The 18,388-nt window shown below is 34.9% G+C and overlaps 1 long non-coding RNA gene across 1 annotated transcript; it reads left to right on the top strand.

Annotated features, from left to right (window-relative positions):
• The first annotated feature begins 11,720 nt into the window (after positions 1 to 11,720).
• On the top strand, positions 11,721 to 15,916 carry LOC128549617 (uncharacterized). The gene is made up of 3 exons (XR_008367823.1): positions 11,721 to 11,856; positions 14,243 to 14,347; positions 15,581 to 15,916. It is a non-coding gene; the product is annotated as an uncharacterized LOC128549617 (long non-coding RNA).
• Positions 15,917 to 18,388: the final 2,472 nt, after the last annotated feature.

Genomic DNA, 18,388 nt, shown 5'->3' with positions numbered 1-18,388 from the left:
CAGTAAAAGAATTTTAAAGACGAAATTCTTTCTGTAAGAAATTTTTTGCCCCATGTCAGTATAGAGACTGTTGCAAATTTCCTTAACTATGAACATGACAAAATGATACCACAAAGTCCTGATCTTTCCCATGGACTGAATTTCTTTAAACTTTTTATACTGACTGCAAATGAAATCTGAAACAGAAATAAAAATTAAAATGCACAGTTCTCTTGCGTTGATCTTGAATTATCTGCCCTTGAAAATTGGATTTTTTAGTATTTTCTGATTTTAAAGGGCAGATTATTTAAGATCAAGCCTGGGTTCCTATGATTTTTAATACATATTTCCGTTTTAAACTTGATTCTCAGTCAGTACACAAAGTTTAAAGAAATTCTGCACGTAGGAAAATTTTTGCCCTATAAACATATAGGCAACTGTGCAATTTACCTTTAAATTTAGAACAAAATATGGCCGTTTTTGATTTAAGGAAAATGAGTTCAAGTTTGCATGCAAGTAAGCCACGCTGTATCTCAGTAACATCTATATGAATTGATTTGAAATTTCACACAATTCTTCTCATTCATCAAGGCTAATGCAGTAATTAAGTTACATTACTCTTGCTTTGAATCTTTCACCCTTTTTCGACTTAGAAAATTGGTTAAGTTTTGCATGCAATGAATTGTTACCGTTGCATTCAAGTTAAGAGTTTAGGACAAGCTTCTCAGTGTCACTATTTCTTCTTAACTACTGCCGCTATTAACATCAAACATCACATAAGTGTTGGTCTTGTTAAGGGAAAGACCTCTATTAGTTTAGGAACATGTATCCGAAAGGTCAATCATGGACACTGGGTCAAATATTGTTATAGTGCTGGTTTTATGATGAGCTTCTCAATTTCACATATACATATATATATAATCTTACATAAGGATTGAGCTTAGAAAGTGGCAGGAATATTTTGGTTTAGGGTCAAGTTGCTGCTCAAAGGTTTTTACTGGAGGCAGATTTTGTAACAGTGTTGGTTAAAATTTTATGACACATTTCTTAATTTGACTTATATCTCATAATGTTTCTTAGCAGTTGTATCCCGCAAAACTCTACACTTTTAAACTCTACCCACACTTCATCTGCCCTCATCCCGATACCTACCCCAAAACGCATTCCTTACACATATTTCGTATTTCCATTAGCTCCCCTACCCCGCTGTCTTCACCTACCTCCTCCACCCCATCTCCACCCAATTTTTTCACCTCTCGCCGCAAACAAAAAAATATTTGATTTCTTTGTCACTTAATTACATTGTATACCTTGTATCCCATATGTTTATATAATGTTTAAATACCCCTTATTCCATCATTTTCAGTTCATCATTTTTTTTTAAATATTGCTTTTACATCTCTTGCACATCGCATTTCATCACCCATCCCCGATTCTACAGCCCCTCCGTGCTTATTTGATATTCTTTTACTTCTTTCACACTTACTTGTAACTCATGTGAAATCTTAGTATCCTTCATAACCACTATCCCACCCCGTACACCCTAGCCATTTCCAGCATTATTTAGCATTTCTCACTTAAACTGTTATCTCCTATTTTTAGCTCCACTATTCGGAGAAAATGGGTGCTATTCTACTCGCCCCGGCGTTGGTCTCGGCGTCGGCGTCGGCGTCATGTGTCACTTTCTTGGTTAAAGTTTTTTCGACAACCTTTGTTTTTCTGTCATATCTTTGTTACTATTGCTTATATCTTACTGTAACTTCACCTAAACATTGTCCAGCATACAAACAAAGTATGTGCAGGGGCTCGGCCCATTATAACCCAAGGTCAAGGTCACCAAGGTGTTATACTTAGGTTTTTTTAAGGTTAAAGTTTTTCGGCAACCTTTGTTTTTCTGTCATATCTTTGTTACTATTGCTTATATCTTACTGTTACTTCACGTAAACATTCTCCAGCATACAAACAAAGTACGTGCAGGGGCTGGGCCCATTATAACTAAGGACAAGGTCACCAAGTTGTTATACTTGGAATTATTGTCATGTTAAATTTTTTCAAAAGCTTCGTTTATAGACGTATCTTTGGTACTTTAAAAGATAATTACTTGAAATTAAAACTATTTCTTTATAATCATCATCTGCATGTGTGGTTACAATCCCCATAACTCTAATTGTATTTTGACAGAATTATGCCCTTTTCATACTTGAAGGTTCTTGGCAATCTTCGCTTTCTGGATATAACTTTAGTACAATATAAGATAATGACTTGAAACTTAAAATGTATCTTTATCATCAACATCTGCTACAAAAAAAATAAATAAATAAAATAAAATAAAAAATAAGTAAAAAATAAATAGAAATATAATTTGAGTTTACCAAAGTCTTTATACTTTTTGTGCATTTAGTTTCTTGGACTGTTTTTTCTGATATAATTTAATTCCATCAAAATAAAAAATGTCAGTACCCCTTCTATACTTGACCTTTAACCCTCTGAGTAGTAGGATCTTTTTATGTCTTGGTGTATCTACCTTTTAAAGTAGAGGTCTCTTATTGAGACATAAATTCATTTTACTGTCAAATCGCCGAATACTGGAGCGCGCTGTCTTACGGACAGCTCGTGTTTCTTAGATTCCCTCATTCCCCCGAACCTATACCCTTCCAGCCCCCCCCCCCCCCCCCTCTCACCAACCCTCCCTCCAAACAAAACAACATTTTCATATAGTCGAGCAGACACAACTCAGATCACTATCTCCAAGGTCAAGGTCACACCTGGAGATAAAAAGTCAAGATGGCAACATTTTACTTTCCCTTGGATGGGTTTTTTTTTTCGAAATACATATATACAGTAGACTATTTTTTTAGAAGCACCGAATATTTCTTTCTAGGTTTGTAATTGGTCTAAAATAATGCATCTTTATTTCTATAATAGTTTTATGAACACAAAATGCACATTTAAAAAATAAAAAATCTGATACAGCCAATATTTGTAAGAAGCCACACAGAATGCTGGTTCTAAATCATTGTTTCAAGTGTCTCAAAATTTCATTCTTTTATAATAATTGTTTTTAAACTGTACAGGGGTACTTTTCAACAAAAAAAGAAATTGCGTGCATCAGTTTATGTACAAAAAGTCACTTTCACAAATAATAATATTTTGGGACGGGAGTAACACTGATATTTGTTTGTTTCACTGTATGATCGAAATATCGAATCATTCTAAATACAGTTCGCGAAAATGTAAACTGTAGTGGTCACGCGTGTTGCGTATAAAACAAAGAAATTGTACACATTTTTTAAGTATAACATCACACCTAATATGCAACGTTACGCTTATTCTTGGCAATATATATGTTGGAAAAAGTTACATAGATCTACGAGATTGATTTCTTTTACATTTTAATATAATTATTTGCTAATGTTTTTTTTATAAAAACTATCCGATTATATGTTATTTATAATCGTTCGCGTTAAATTGATGTTGCGTGCAAGTGAAAATTGTATTTGGATTTCCCACTTCTGAAACAGTGGGTTTATCAGGGTATAATGTATCGTTATATTTCAACAATATTCTGACAATATGGCAAGAAATTCCACAAAACTATAAAAATGTACCGATAAAATCATAGCCCTTTTATTCAAACACACGTTCAACTGCACTTTGTCTGGGTGGTCTAAATGTAGCTTTTCAAAACATTTTGGCCTCATTTCTTGTACACTGAATTTTACACTGTTTGGCATAACTCTTAATCGACACCTAACTTTGAGCACTAACATTAACTCTTGGGGCTAAAATGACTTTTAAAGCAACTCTATCTATTATCAGGAACAATGTGTTAACCTTTAAGTAAACTGGTAAATCTTTAGGAATGATGGGTAGAATGATTAGCTGATCAAATATTTAGTAGAATTGTTGGCAACCTTTTAGGTTTTTAGCCCACGCTTTAAAGAAGTACTTGAATATGACGTTAGATTATAACATGATAAACTCATTGTTTCAAGGGCAGAGAAATCCAAATATGATTTTTCACTAGTACGGAACTATTTTTGAACGCAAAAGAAATTGAATGTCTGTAAGTACTGGGAATGTGCTTCAAACAAAAAAAGATGTATAATACTGCTTACAAAAACACGTCTCAGCGCGGTTGAATACGATAACATGAGATAAATTTATTTTAACTCGACAAGATATAGGGCAGTACAATATAAGCTCTGGATGAGTTTTTCAATTGACTGACGTAAGAATTAAAAAAGAACGTGTAATACCGAATTAACTTTCATTCGTTTTCACCAGTTTTAAGTTTATTCGGTGAAAGATATTTCGATCTTATACTGAAACAAACACGTGCCCCATTTCTATATCTTTTTACACAAGCATCAATATTTTGAGCAGAGACTGCTAAAATATAAGGTTACACAACCTAGAACTGAAATCAGTTCAACTGTTGCTAGATATTTTTTGTTTTATATTCCCAAGATATTCCCGAGAAGAATGCCTTTTCACATTTGAAAATTTACTTTTTTGAAAAGACAGTCAAAATTTCATTCTCTATATAACTGTTGTTAGATATTTTTAGTTTATAATCCTACGAAGAGTGCATTTTCAAATTTGAAAATTAACTGTTTCCCTCTCTTATCTATCAACTATGTCTGTCTTACAGATCTATATTGATTATATACATTTTATACTTTGTATTATGGTAACGTATATTTTTTCTGCTTTCTGGTTGTTTCTTAATGGCAGTCAGAACTTTAAATACATTCAGATTAGCTCACTGTTTTTCTGACGGAGTTTTAACTTCTTTAGGTGAAAGCATAGTTCAGAGTAATGTATGTTTTGTACATGTATTAAATTTTAAAAATATTCTTCAGAATATTTTCACTATGATTATACTTTACAATGTCATTTGTGACTATGTGTGCTTTTTATTGCAGCTTGAGAAATGAATAAAACGCCATACAGTACGTTGTGTTGATTATTTTGTTTTAATGAAATCAAAGGACATACAATTGCATTGATTATTGGTGTTTCGGAAATCTGACCGATATTAAATATGACTTATCTTTAGTAAGTTTACTTCCTTCATACCATTTGCAAAAATGCAGGTGTGTTCGGTCATTAATTCTTATCATTTGCAAAATACATGTACAGAGAAGAGATCCTTAAACAACTTGCGCTTTGTCATAGTAACTCTCCTTTCATTGACGCCATTTGTAAAATGCAGGGGACCCCTCATCAAATGTAACAACTGTTACCTTGACGTTATTTGCAAAATGTACTGTCACGTTATTCTGACTCGTCTACTTTCCCTTCCCACATTGGCGCAATCTGCAAATAACTCCATTCATATATACATGCCCTACCTCATTGACACCGTTTGCATAATAAACGAAAGGTTACCTAACCTACCTCTTTTTTTCAATCAATAGTTACTTCCCCTACTCTACTGACGCTGTCTGCAAAACATAACCGACCTTTTTCCATCCACATCTACATCACCTACCCCCTAGACGCCATTTGTAGGGACTTTGTTGTTCTGTCTACTCCATTTGTAAATCATGGGGAGGTTACTCTGTTACATCTATTCCAATAAAAGGGAAGTTTAACCGACTTACATTTTCCATCCAAAATTGCATCCCTTACCACCAAGACGCCATTTGTAAAATAAAGGGGAGGTTACCCTGACACCTCTTTTCTTTCCATGCAAAGTTTCTTCCCTTACACCCTTGATGTCATTTGCAAAATTAAGGGGAGGTCACTCTAACCGACCTGGTTTTTTTATCCAATAGGAGTTACTTTCCCTACCAGCCTTGACGCCATTTGCAAAATTATGGGGAGATCACTCCAACCGACCTGTTCTTTTATCCATTAGGAGTTACTTCCCCTACCCGTCTTGACGCCATTTGCAAAATTAAGGGGAAGTCACTCCAGCCGAACTGTTTTTTTATCCATTAGGAGTTACTTCCTCTACCCGCCATGATGCCATTTGCAAAATTTAGGGGAGGTCAGTCCAACCGACCTGTTTTTTTTATCCATAGGATTTACTTCCCCTACCCGCCTTGACGCCATTTGCAAAATAAAGGGGAGGTCACTCCAACCGACCTGTGTTTTTATCCATTAGGACTTACTTCCCCTACAAGCCTTGACGCCATTTGCAAAATTAAGGGGAGGTCACTCCAACTGACCTGTTATTTTTATCCATTAGGAGTTACTTCCCCTATCCGCCTTGACGCCATTTGCAAAATTAAGGAGAGGTCACTCCAACCGACCTTGTTTTTTTCCATTAGGAGTTACTTCCCCTACCCGCCTTGACGCCATTTGCAAAATTATGGGGAGGTCACTCCAACTAACCTGTTCTTTTATCCATTAGGAATTACTTCCCCTACTTGCCTTGATGCCTTTTGCAAAATTAAGGGGAAGTCACTCCAACCGACCTGGCTTTTTATCCAGTAGGAGTTACTTCCCCTACCCGCCTTGATGCCATTTGCAAATTTAGGGGAGGTCAGTCCAACCGACCTGTTTTTTTTATCCATAGGATTTTCTTCCCCTACCCGCCTTGACGCCATTTTCAAAATAAAGGGGAGGTCACTCCAACCGACCTGTTTTTTATCCATTAGGAGTTACTTCCCCTACAAGCCTTGACGCATTTTGCAAAATTAAGGGGAGGTCACTCCAACTGACCTGTTATTTTTTATCCATTAGGAGCTACTTCCCCTTCCCGCCTTGACGCCATTTGCAAAATTAAGGGGAGGTCACTCCAACCGACCTTGTTTTTTTTCCATTAGGAGTTACTGCCCCTACCCGCCTTGACGCCATTTGCAAAATTAAGAGGAGGTCGCTCAAACCGACCTTGTTTTCTTCCATTAGGAGTTACTTCCCCTACCCGCTTTGACGCCATTTGCAAAATTAAGGGAGGTCACTCTTAACGAACTTGTTTGTCTCCATTATGAGTTACTTCCCCTACCCGCCTTGACGCTATTTGCAAAATTAACGGGAGGTCACTCTTAACTTACCTGTTTTTTCCCAGTAGGAGTAACCTCCCCTACCCGCCTTGACGCCATTTGCAAAATTAGGGGAGGTCACTCTTAACTTGCCTGTTTTTTCCAGTAGGAGTTACCTCCCCTACCCGCCTTGACGCCATTTGCAAAATTAAGGGGAGGTCACTCTTAACTTGCCTGTTTTTTCCAGTAGGAGTTACCTCCCCTTCCCGCCTTGACGCCATTTGCAAAATTAAGGGGAGGTGACTAACCGACCTGTTTTTTTTTGTTTCCTTTAGGAATTACTTCCCCTACTCGCCTTGACGCCATTTGCAAAATTAACGGGAGATTACTCTCACCGACCTGTTTTTACCATTAGGAATTACTTCCCCTACCCGCCTTGACGCCATTTGCAAAATTAAGGGGAGGCCCCTCTTACCAACCACATTTGTAATAGTTACTTCCCCTACCCTCTTAACGCTATTTGCAGGGTCATCCGTGGCCGAGTGGCTAAGGTCGCTGACTTGCCCCTCACCAATGTGGGTTCGAGTGAGGAAACCCCATCCAGCTGGCTTACGGAAGGTCGGGGGTTCTACCCAGGTGCCCGCTCGTGATGAAATAATGCAGGGAGGGCACCCGGGGTCTTCCTCCACCATCGCCATTAAACCCAACAAAAAAAAAGAACGCATTTTCCAACTGGGGCGGGGGGGGGGGGGCGGCGGCATTTCACCAATCTCATTTTTTCTATTCATATTTACTTCCCCTGCACGTCTTGACGCCATTTGCAAAATAAACTTTTGATTTATATAAACACTGTTTTAATCAATAGAATATGAAGAAAATTTTCTAAAATGTTAGTCATGCTAGTGCAATTTGATGCAAAATAGAATAAATTTAGCTGTATTTTATATGATACACATTAAAATATCTACTTATGCAATACTGGTTTATCATTTTCGATATCTAAAAAAAATTGCTTTGAAAAATATAAAATAATAATTTTCACCTGGAGGCAAGTCTCTTTAAAGAGGCATACCCTGTAACGAGGTTAGTAGATACTGAGAAACTATATTTTAAGCTAAATAAACCTAAAGTAACAAATAAATGAAATTTCACAGAAGAACTTGCATCGAAAAATGTCATTTTAGGCACGTAAACAGCAATATAGTGACATTTTATAATAAATCGCTATTCATCCTTTAATAGTACAACGACAAGAAGAAATATGTCTGATTTAAATTTTACATAAGTAAGACCGATAATCGTTAAAAGTTTTTGTAAGAACAATAAAGCGTTCCAATATCTATCCAACGGTACCCCTGTAACTTTCTGTAACAACCCTATTAGCTACGTATCCCCTTCCAACTAATACGGCCGATGTAATGAAGTATTTCGACCCCCATAGAATAACGACCCCCCGGTCATTATTCTATAGAAAATGTGACTCCTTTCCTGTAAAATATTGACTCCCCTTATAAAAAACTGACTCCCTTTGAAAACTATATAGAATAACGACCCCCGGTCATTATTCTATAGAAAAACTGACCCCTCCAAGTAAAATACTGACTCCCTAAAGATGACTCCCTTCGAATCTCATAGAATAACGACCCCGGTTATTATTCTATAGAAAAAGTGACTCCTTCCATGTAAAATACTCACTGCCGAAATTACTACATTCGAACTCTCATACAATATCGATTCCCTGACATTATTCTATTTAAAAAAGTCACTCTTTCCGTGTAAAACACCGGCTCCTAAAATGACTTTCGACGATAATATCTATTAAAAAGTGATCCCCACCAAACCTAACGGATAATTTTACTAGATCTACAACTCTAATACCCTCCATTGCCAATAGTTAACATTTTGATTGTACTACTACTACTGGTGCCGCTACTTCTATTGCTATTACTACATGTACTTCTTCTTCTACTACTACTTCTACTACTACTACTACTACTACTACTTCTACTACTACAACTACAACTGCTACTACTGATACTACTATACCTGCTTCCACTAATACGTCTTGTACATCTACCTCTTCTTCTCCTGCTGTTGTTGTTGCTGTCACTTATTCCTCTGCTGCTTCTGCTGCTGCTGCTGCTGCTGCTGCAACTGCCACAACAACTGCCACTACTACTACTACTACTACAACTACTACTACTACTACTACTTTCTATTGTTGCCGCTACCGTACTTTACTGCCACTGCTAATTATTGCAACTTCTGTTAATACTAAGTTCTATGCTAGCAGTTTCTTGTGCAGTTTTCTTCTGAAGAATTACTTCATACCGAAGTTTGCAGGGATTATTGACACTTGTGTGTTTTGTGAACGTATTGTGAATTGTTATTTTCCTGAAAAAAATGTATACACCAAGATACAGCGTCTAGAAATAGAATCCCTTTTCCCGTCGCGGAATGCTCTGATTTCTGTGTCAAGTGATAGTATCTGGGGCTAATGGTCAAACGGAAGGACGGACGGACAAGGGCAAATATATATGCCCCCCTCCCCCGAGTGGGGGCATAAAATGCAGCAATTAGGCCTTAGATGCATGAGTTATCACTAAATTTGATCAAATGACCGGGGGTCGTTTTTTTATGGGAGTCAATATTCTTCGTGACGTTCAGTTTACTTCACATGGGGGAGTCATAGTACTATGATCTGGAGATCATAATACTATGACCGGGGGTCACTTTTTCTACAGAATTATGACCGGGGGTCATTATTCTATGGGGGTCGAAATACTTCATTACAACGGATCAGCGCGTTGTAGGTGTTACGGTGGTGCAAAACCAAAGTGACAGGAAAACGAGAATTGTGGGTGAACTATTAGGTCCAGCGATTAGGGATCGGCGTCATTCGATGTAAAATTATAAACTCTCTGCAAGTAAATCAATATCGGACGGTTTTCGGGTGCACCGAGTTATAAGGTATGCCCCTTCAACATCAAAATGTCATTACACTTAGTTTTGTAGTCTTGTGTAATGACAACAAATATGACATGGCCTTGTTCCGACAACATGTGATATATATTTGAAATTGCACATTTATAACGGTATAAACTTTGATAGTTAAATGGCAATATGAAATTCATGTGAACATGTTATTGATTGAAATGCCTACAGCTCGTAGATTTATTCGTAGTATGTTCTTGCAATACATGAATGTTAACGCAATAGTTATGCTCTTGCCTTGAAACCGACTACAGGCGTAACATACACACTTTTAAAATGCCAAATCTACTCAACCACACATAGCACATGTTTGTTTAAATGGTTATAAGATTTGAATAGTTAGATGAAAGCAAACTCGTTTTGTAACTTTTGGTCAGATGCTTTTAAATCTTAAATCATTTATCAATTGATCAACTGGTAGAAATTCATTTATGTAACTTCGGGACAGAACACTTAAAAAGTGTAAGAAAATATGTCCAGAAAAGCTTTTTTATTCTTACTCTTATTGCTTTCAGCACAATGTAGTCCTTTAATGTACTGGGCATGGTTATGACCCTAACAGTAGTTGCAAATGTATTAAGTATAGAAAGAGTGGTCAGGAAAAAGATTTCGGGACGGACGAAAGGACGAGAAAAAGAGAGCGACTGTATTCATTCAGTATGATCTAAATTATAATTAATGTCTTCAAAAGACCAAGAACAAAATAAGGAATGATAGGCACTTTGTCTTTTGTTTCCTTGTTAGTGATATCAACTGGAATGAAATATGTGTTGTTATTATCTATTAGCATTAAGGAGTGCCATTGCAAAGGGCATTAAATTGTCTGTCTTTGAGCTCGGGAATAGATTAATTACAGCTGCAAGATTGGCTTTATTTTTATTTAAAAGAAAGTTTTCCTTGCTTTGATCCACAAAATTTAGCAGCAGAAGTACGTATGTATTAGTAGGTATGTTAGTATAATTATAAGCACAAATATGCCATTTTATAGTCAAGTGTTGCATCTGCCAGTAATTACACTTGATCACAGACCTAGATGGTTTAAATGTATAGTATAATCAACCACATTTTCGTTATGAACACCAAACGCTATTAATTTCTTGTTGTTTGCTGTTTCCGGATAAGTATATATTGAAATATAAATCAAATGATCTTGCTTTCTAACCCTTATGTGTTTGAATGCCTAAGTGTATGTGCTAAATAAAACAAAACACTATATAATACTATCTTGCTATGTTATTACGCATGTTCTCTCATTAAGACAGTTGCATTGTTTGTTTTAAACAGACTTTAAAACCTGGTACGTACAGACGCCGCAAACATTTGAGTGGGTGACAGGCAATGTACATTAAGTATGAAAAGTACACGTGTACATCAATATCATCCCACATCATTCCAAGAAAACAAAAACTAGTATGGATAAAAAAGAGAAGTACAGCATCAGAGTATATAATTTGATATTGATTTTTGTATGACATTCATTAACCTTAACACTACTAAATTTCTATAATGAACTCGTCGATCTTTTCATTTGGACGGTGCCATTAACTGTTAAAAGGGGTACTTGCCCTAACAACCGTGTCCAGCACGATGAGGGTTAAAGTTATATATAAAAAATCAGAATTAACCTTAGTCGCTCTAATGTTTTTAAACACATTTTCATTTAAAAAGTTCAGGTCCGCTAGATTTTCTTAGAAGCGGACACCAAAGCGACTTATTGGGGTGTCATGATTCATTAACTGTACGTTTTGTAATCTATACATGTAAAACCTGTTGCACCGCTCATTTTTGTACGTGACTGAATTTTATATTGATGGTTGCATCGGAGCGATCAATTTTAATATTACGCATAGAAATAGATGTGCATGGTAAATTGCATACCGGTTATTATGTTATTAAATCAACCTGGATACCCACATTCACGTCTGGATTTGCAGTGGATTTGTGCAAGGTAAATGTTAGATTTTTTGCATTTTTAAAGAAATATCAGATGTTTAAACTATGAGCATTGTTTGAGTATTTCCCATGAAAGCTCTAATATTACCAACTAAATGTCTAAATATGTTTTCATAAACAGTAAGGAAAACTTTACAAATATCGTTTGACTCACTGAACAGATAGAAAAATTGGATAGACAAGATAGGGTGAAATGATAAATAGGCAACTATAGAAAGCAAAAGAAGACCGATATATTATACTCGCGAAAATACAGTCTACCCGGCTATTCCGAACCGGTTTTCGTAAAAATTAAAATTTGACTAATGCTTCAACATGTACAATATTTTTTATACATATTCATGAAAACATCATTTAACTGCAAATAAAAAACTTTTATCTAAATTCTGAAATATTCCAAACTTTGCGGAATATTTAAATTTTCCCGAACTCCATGGCCTCGGCTATTTCGAGTCATTTCCGGATTATTTTGAATAAAAAAAAATAGGTAATAATGAAAGCTGTATATATTTATTGTTAAAGTTTCAACATGGAGACAAACCACGATTCCGTGTAACACAAAGTCATGAGAATGTAAAATGGTTCAGACTTACTGTTGACATGTGTTGAAGGCATTTTTAATTGAATAGGGTGACACTAGTAAATATTTAACGGTTATGAAAGGGAAGTGAGGTATATATGTTATATATAAACAACTATTTGGTATAGAACAGATAGACATAAGTACAGTGATTCGGAATACCCCATATTTAATCACTTTCGTTTAATATAAACAACTAATTTATATGTAATGTCAAAATATTTATATATCTATAGTGTGATAGGTATATCTTCTACACCATGTCCATGTATTATTTATCTATGTACATCATCTGACAATTAAGTAAGAGTCTCTTGAAGAGGGCAGCTCTATATTTTCTCGGCAAAAATTAGCATCTCGAGTCAATATACAACATACTTAAACTGTGTTTATCGCTTGAAAAAATGGTAAACGATATAACCTATGGTTGTTTAATATGCATTATAGAAGATTAAAAATACAAGCATAAGCTTTTTCTTAATTCTGCTAAAGCAAATGTTGTCATCAGCTGTAAAACGTTTAGAGTGGCCCGCATTTTAGACTGATTCGGAATACCCGAGTAGACTATACGTATACAGCTGGATGTATAGCAAACATGTGTTAGGTTTATGGTAAAGAAAAAGGTAAAATAATATTTTATAACTATGTCTTAAATAAATCAAGTTTTCAAATCCACATTAAGCTATAAACAATCTCTACGGGATAATGTGCCATTGAGCAAACTGATATGAACCCAGCTACCTCGCAAATTTCATGCTATATTTTACATTGTTAAGGTAGAAAAACACTTTTTACATTAACGTTAGGCAGTTAATAACTTCATTTTATATCTATATCGTGAAACCAATACGCAGTATAATTTTATGAAATGTTAAGTGTAGGTTACAGCTGAGCGACCAAGTTGAAAATAAGTTGCAGACTTTGGAAATGAATAGTTAACCGGGAAATGAACAAATTTGTAGGTTGTTGATATTATCAATCATTTACATTTTGCACATCCTTGATATTATGAATCATTTACATATTGCACGTTCTCGATTTTATGAATCATACTTATTTTGCACAAGGATAATAAAGTGGGATAAAAGCATAAATCCAACAAGCTTATTGACGACAAGACTTCATAAGACCAAGACCCGGTGAATGATTGTTTAACGTTTAGTCCGCTGGCGGCAAGTGGTTTTGCCTTGCGACCAGTGTAGCCCAAGATCAGCCTGCACGGATCTGTGAAAGCTGATCATAGTCTGCACTGTTCGCTAATCAGTCGGTAAATATTCAGTGAAAATCCTTTTGAATAATAAGTGGTACTGCCCAAATAAAAAATGGACCAGTCCATTTTAGAAATTAAGGAGCGTCAACGTTAATGCAACATAGTTTAGTCAAATGTTCATTTAGCTGTACTATTTATTTTTCTTTACTTTGAAAAACGACTGAAGTCTTATATTTAGAGGATATTACATGAGTGCCTTTTCAGAGCATTTTAGCAATTTCATTCAACGAGTTTTAAATTAATAAATTCAATGTGGAAAGTCACAAATATAATATTCTTTTTATCACATGTTAGCCTTTCCTGTCGGAACATCAAGAAGTCTATTTTCTTTTACTATATAAACAAGACAATTTGACCATCGTCTCCTATAATATAAACGACGTCGACGTCAAAGCTTTATTAAGCTAGTGTTTTATCTTTTTTTTATTTAATGGCTTTATTACACTCCCGCGATGTCAAACATGTGATAAATCTGAATTAATCTACAGAATGTAGTTCGATATGTTTAAATATTGTTTTTGCATGTTGCAGGTCCTAAACCTTGAAGCCAAAGATGAAAATTGTCCTGTTATTTGCGGCTTGCAGCGTAATAGTAAATGGACGAACTCTTGAAAATGGTCAAAACAAAAGAGATCTGTAAGTATACTTTGTAATGATTAATATATAAAGATTTTACCATTTTTTGCAATGTAATAAGAAGTAATGTTATATTGAAAGTCAGAGATGTTAGTATTGTTATAAATGGTATTCACCTTTTTTCTAAAAACAGAACTTTAACACCTATTTTTGTGTCTTTTAAGAATTTGGATGTTACAGTTAATTGAATAAAAAATATTTGTGTGCCATTTGATATTGTTTTTAATTTTGTTGTATTATTAACTATATGTTCATCTAACTGTACGCTTAATTTCATAAACGTACATTTAGTAATTGTTAAGATACAAAACAGCAGGTGGTGAGTTAACTGGTCTGCTCAGTATATATTTAATTGATTAAAGGGTCATGCCTGCGGATGAACTTTATTATTTCTTTTTTTTTTCAAAACAGATAAGAATTTTTATTAGATTTGAAAGTCATAAACCGGCATTGTTTTAGTATATATTGTAATGTTGTAATGTTGTAATTATTTTGCATCAAATTTCAACAGTGTGACTACCTCTTCTGCGAGTTTTCTGCATAATTTAATTGATTAAAAGTTTTTTATCGATAAAAAGTTCCTAAAATACACAGAATTAGTATATTTTCTTTTTATGACCATTACTTAGTAATGAAAGCGTTTTCTAAAGTTTGAAGAAAAATGACGTAAGTCTAGAGGGGTGCAGATTTAAAATGTGACCATAATTTCGGCAGGTTTTAGGTATTAAATTCTTTTAAGACGATGACTCCTGAAAGGGAGCTACGATGATAGTGAATACATGTAATTGCATTAAAACGCATACTATGTTATAAATAGCTCTCTCGTCAAAACGTTGCAGTGCGTTTGGTAATACATTACTAAGTAATTGAGGAAAACTAATTCATTGTATTCTTAGCTTTTAAGCTTCTTTTAGGCAAATATTACCTTTAGAATGATTTAATTTACAAAATGATTTCGACTTCTGGTTTAAATAATGGCTCCGTACTGAGAATCGGCAAATTAATTTTGATTTTGTATTTTCTGTCTCTGAATCAGGCATTATGAGAAGATTACCGAATACCGAACTTAGCAAATAGTATAGTTTCACTAAAATGGCCGACTGTCATTAAGTGTTCCTTAAATAAATATTGATATTTGTTGGTCCAGATTCCAAAAAAAATTAATAAATAGAAAAGTTCAATGGAAAAGTTATTTTATGTCATGACCAATATGTTCATTTATATTGTTACTAGAATAATGAAAGCTTTGCCTGATATTCGGAAAAAAGACATCAGGTTTCCTCAGCAAATGATGAAGCTACCGGATTACCCTTTGTCACAATATGACCTCTTTGGAAATCAAAACGGCCTGAATGACAAAAGTGAGCCAGATACAAGCAGTTCTTGAAGTGTTGATAGACAACCTGGAAATATTCAAAGGAAAGTTGTGTTTTATAGTTAACGAAACATCTGTTTGCGATTTAGTTTTAAGGTATTAGGTATAAGGTCATCCTCAAAAAGCAAATAAAATTAAAAAGTTCATGTCATTCTACATTTCAGTACATTTCAGGTATCTTTCTGAATTTTCAGAACTTAGGCCACACCAAATTGATATCTTGTTCTTCGGATTTTTTTTTTCAAAAATATTTGGGGCGAGCGAGCGAAAAAAAAATTAAAATATTTTTTTTTCAAATCATCATTTATTGATGCGAGCGAAGAGCGATGAAAAAAAAAAGTAATTATCGCTTGCGTCATGTTTAACACCAAATAAAGTGTATTTCCATCTATATAGTATGACAATCCGAAACAATCTTAATTTTGGTTCAGCAAAAATGTGTACAAAATAACCTTATTGGCAGATGTTCAAACAACAGTTTCGGAGAAAGGACTCTTCACTGAAATGGGACTTGGACATAGTAAGTTAGGAGTCCGAAAATACATTTTTTACTGGATATTTTATTGTGTTCCTCAGTGTAAAAGGCACATGTGGCAATTAGTGGCTGAATGTTTGTCCCATACATACTTTCAATGGGTCTTCTTTATTAGTATACTAAAGTGGACATGAGAATATTGCCAGGAGTTTCATGTTTGATAATTATCTTTTAAGTTAGGGTACCTGGTTAGAACTTTATTCAAACTAATTTGACTTGATCCTCGGAATATTGAGATAAGCTTTTCATATGCGCAATATCTCCACTCGGTTAGGTTGCCCGACAGAAATATAAAACAATCATTAATGTGACCGTTTGCAGGCTGCCATTTTTCATGCGTCTGCTCACTTTGATGAAACAAAACCACTACCATACAGTTAAACTTGTATTGACAGTAGCAAATATGGACGGTCGGCGGGTAAAATGAAAATAAAAGTAGGAAATGACTTTTATTTTTATTTCGTTTTGTCAAAAAAAAATAAATAGGGTCTGCGCTCCTGTTAACTAAAAAATTAAAAAATGCTGGCCTAAATTACAAGCTAGGTGCGTTTAAACTTCGGAATTTCCACCTTTTTTTTCGTTCCTACTGATTTCGACCCAGCGCAAAAAATACGCCAGGTGCGGGCGGTCAAAAAAAATTAAAATATTTTTTTTTTTCATTTCTCGTCAAATTGGTGCGGGAAATCCGACGAACTGGTAATCAATTTGGTGTGGCCTTAACTACAATTTGTGTCTACCTTTTGAATTCCTTTATTAATCCTTTCCGTTTTATAAATTTATTTTTATGCTTTTAGCTCTTCATTTCTTTTTTGTTTTATGTTAAAAAAAACATGTGCTATACGTATTTCAATAATATTTTTAACTGCAACCTCAAACTTTAAAGAACACATATTCTTAAACAACCTTATAGTTTAAAGTAGACATATCCTTAAAGTTTGTTCAATTAAACTTTCAACTGCAACCTTAAACTTTAACATAAATATATCTTTTCAGGTTTTTTTTTCAATTACATTTAAACTTCTACGTAAATATATCTTTTAAGTTTGCTCAATTCACATTCTCAACTGTAACTTTAATCATCAAAGTACACCCATCATTTAAGTTTCTTCAATTATATTCTCAATTAAAACCTTAAACTTTAACGTAAACACGTCCTTTAAGTTTGCTCAATTACATTCTCCACTGCAACCTTCAGGAGAAGATGACGATGGTGGAGAACAAACAGGTGAGCTACACATTGAGATCGATAACCTTAATGACGAAATTCGAAAGCTGACTGACACGCTAGGCGAAGGTGAGTACCGCTGCTAAATTTCTATAATGGATTGGTCCGTTATTCAATTTGGGCAATACCTTTTATTATTCGAAGGGGTGTTTACTGAAAAATAACTGACTGAACAGCGAACAGTGCAGACCATGATCAGACTACACGGATGTGCAGGCTGATCTTGGTCTGCACTGGTCGCAAAGGCAGAATCACTTGCCGTCAGCAGGCTCAAGGATAATACCACTTCAGTTTAATGTCTATAGGAAACAGTTAAGCGGTGATGAATTATCATAACTTCATAAACATTCTTGCATAAACACTCTTTTTTTTCACTGGATCCGCTCATTTATCAGTGGGAAAATCGTGCTGTTTATGGGGGCAAGGGACAATAAATTGGATTAACGACAAATTTGCGTTGACACCAGTGCGAAAAAAAATCATGAAAATTCCAATTTTGAGAAATGCCAGGAAAGTTAGAGCGGATGTATTGCATATATTTAGCACATCATCTTGTGACATTTTCAGTCTGCTGATTAAGTTGTTTCTGTGATAAAACGAGTAAAACACCCTTTTTAAGAACACAGGAAAAGATGACCCATAATGTATACCTTATAAGGCCTTCCAGAATAAAAAAGGAAATTCCATTTGTCCTTTTTCCATGGGAACTCTGTAAACTGTATTTTGAAACATAGAGGAACATTCCTCCATCTATAACATATGAAAGATAGAGGAGCTTTACTCTCTCTAGGTAGTACTTTTTTGTAACATAGAGGAACATTCCTCTATCTACAACATAATTATGAAAACATTACTCTCTAGCTAGTAGCATTTTTTTAAAACATAGAGGAACATTCCTCTATCTTC

The sequence above is a fragment of the Mercenaria mercenaria genome, chromosome 16, assembly GCF_021730395.1.
Source record: "Mercenaria mercenaria strain notata chromosome 16, MADL_Memer_1, whole genome shotgun sequence".
NCBI classification, from domain to species: Eukaryota; Metazoa; Mollusca; class Bivalvia; order Venerida; family Veneridae; genus Mercenaria; species Mercenaria mercenaria.
Note: the sequence above shows the minus strand (reverse complement) of the source record. Positions and strands in the feature narration are given on the sequence as shown.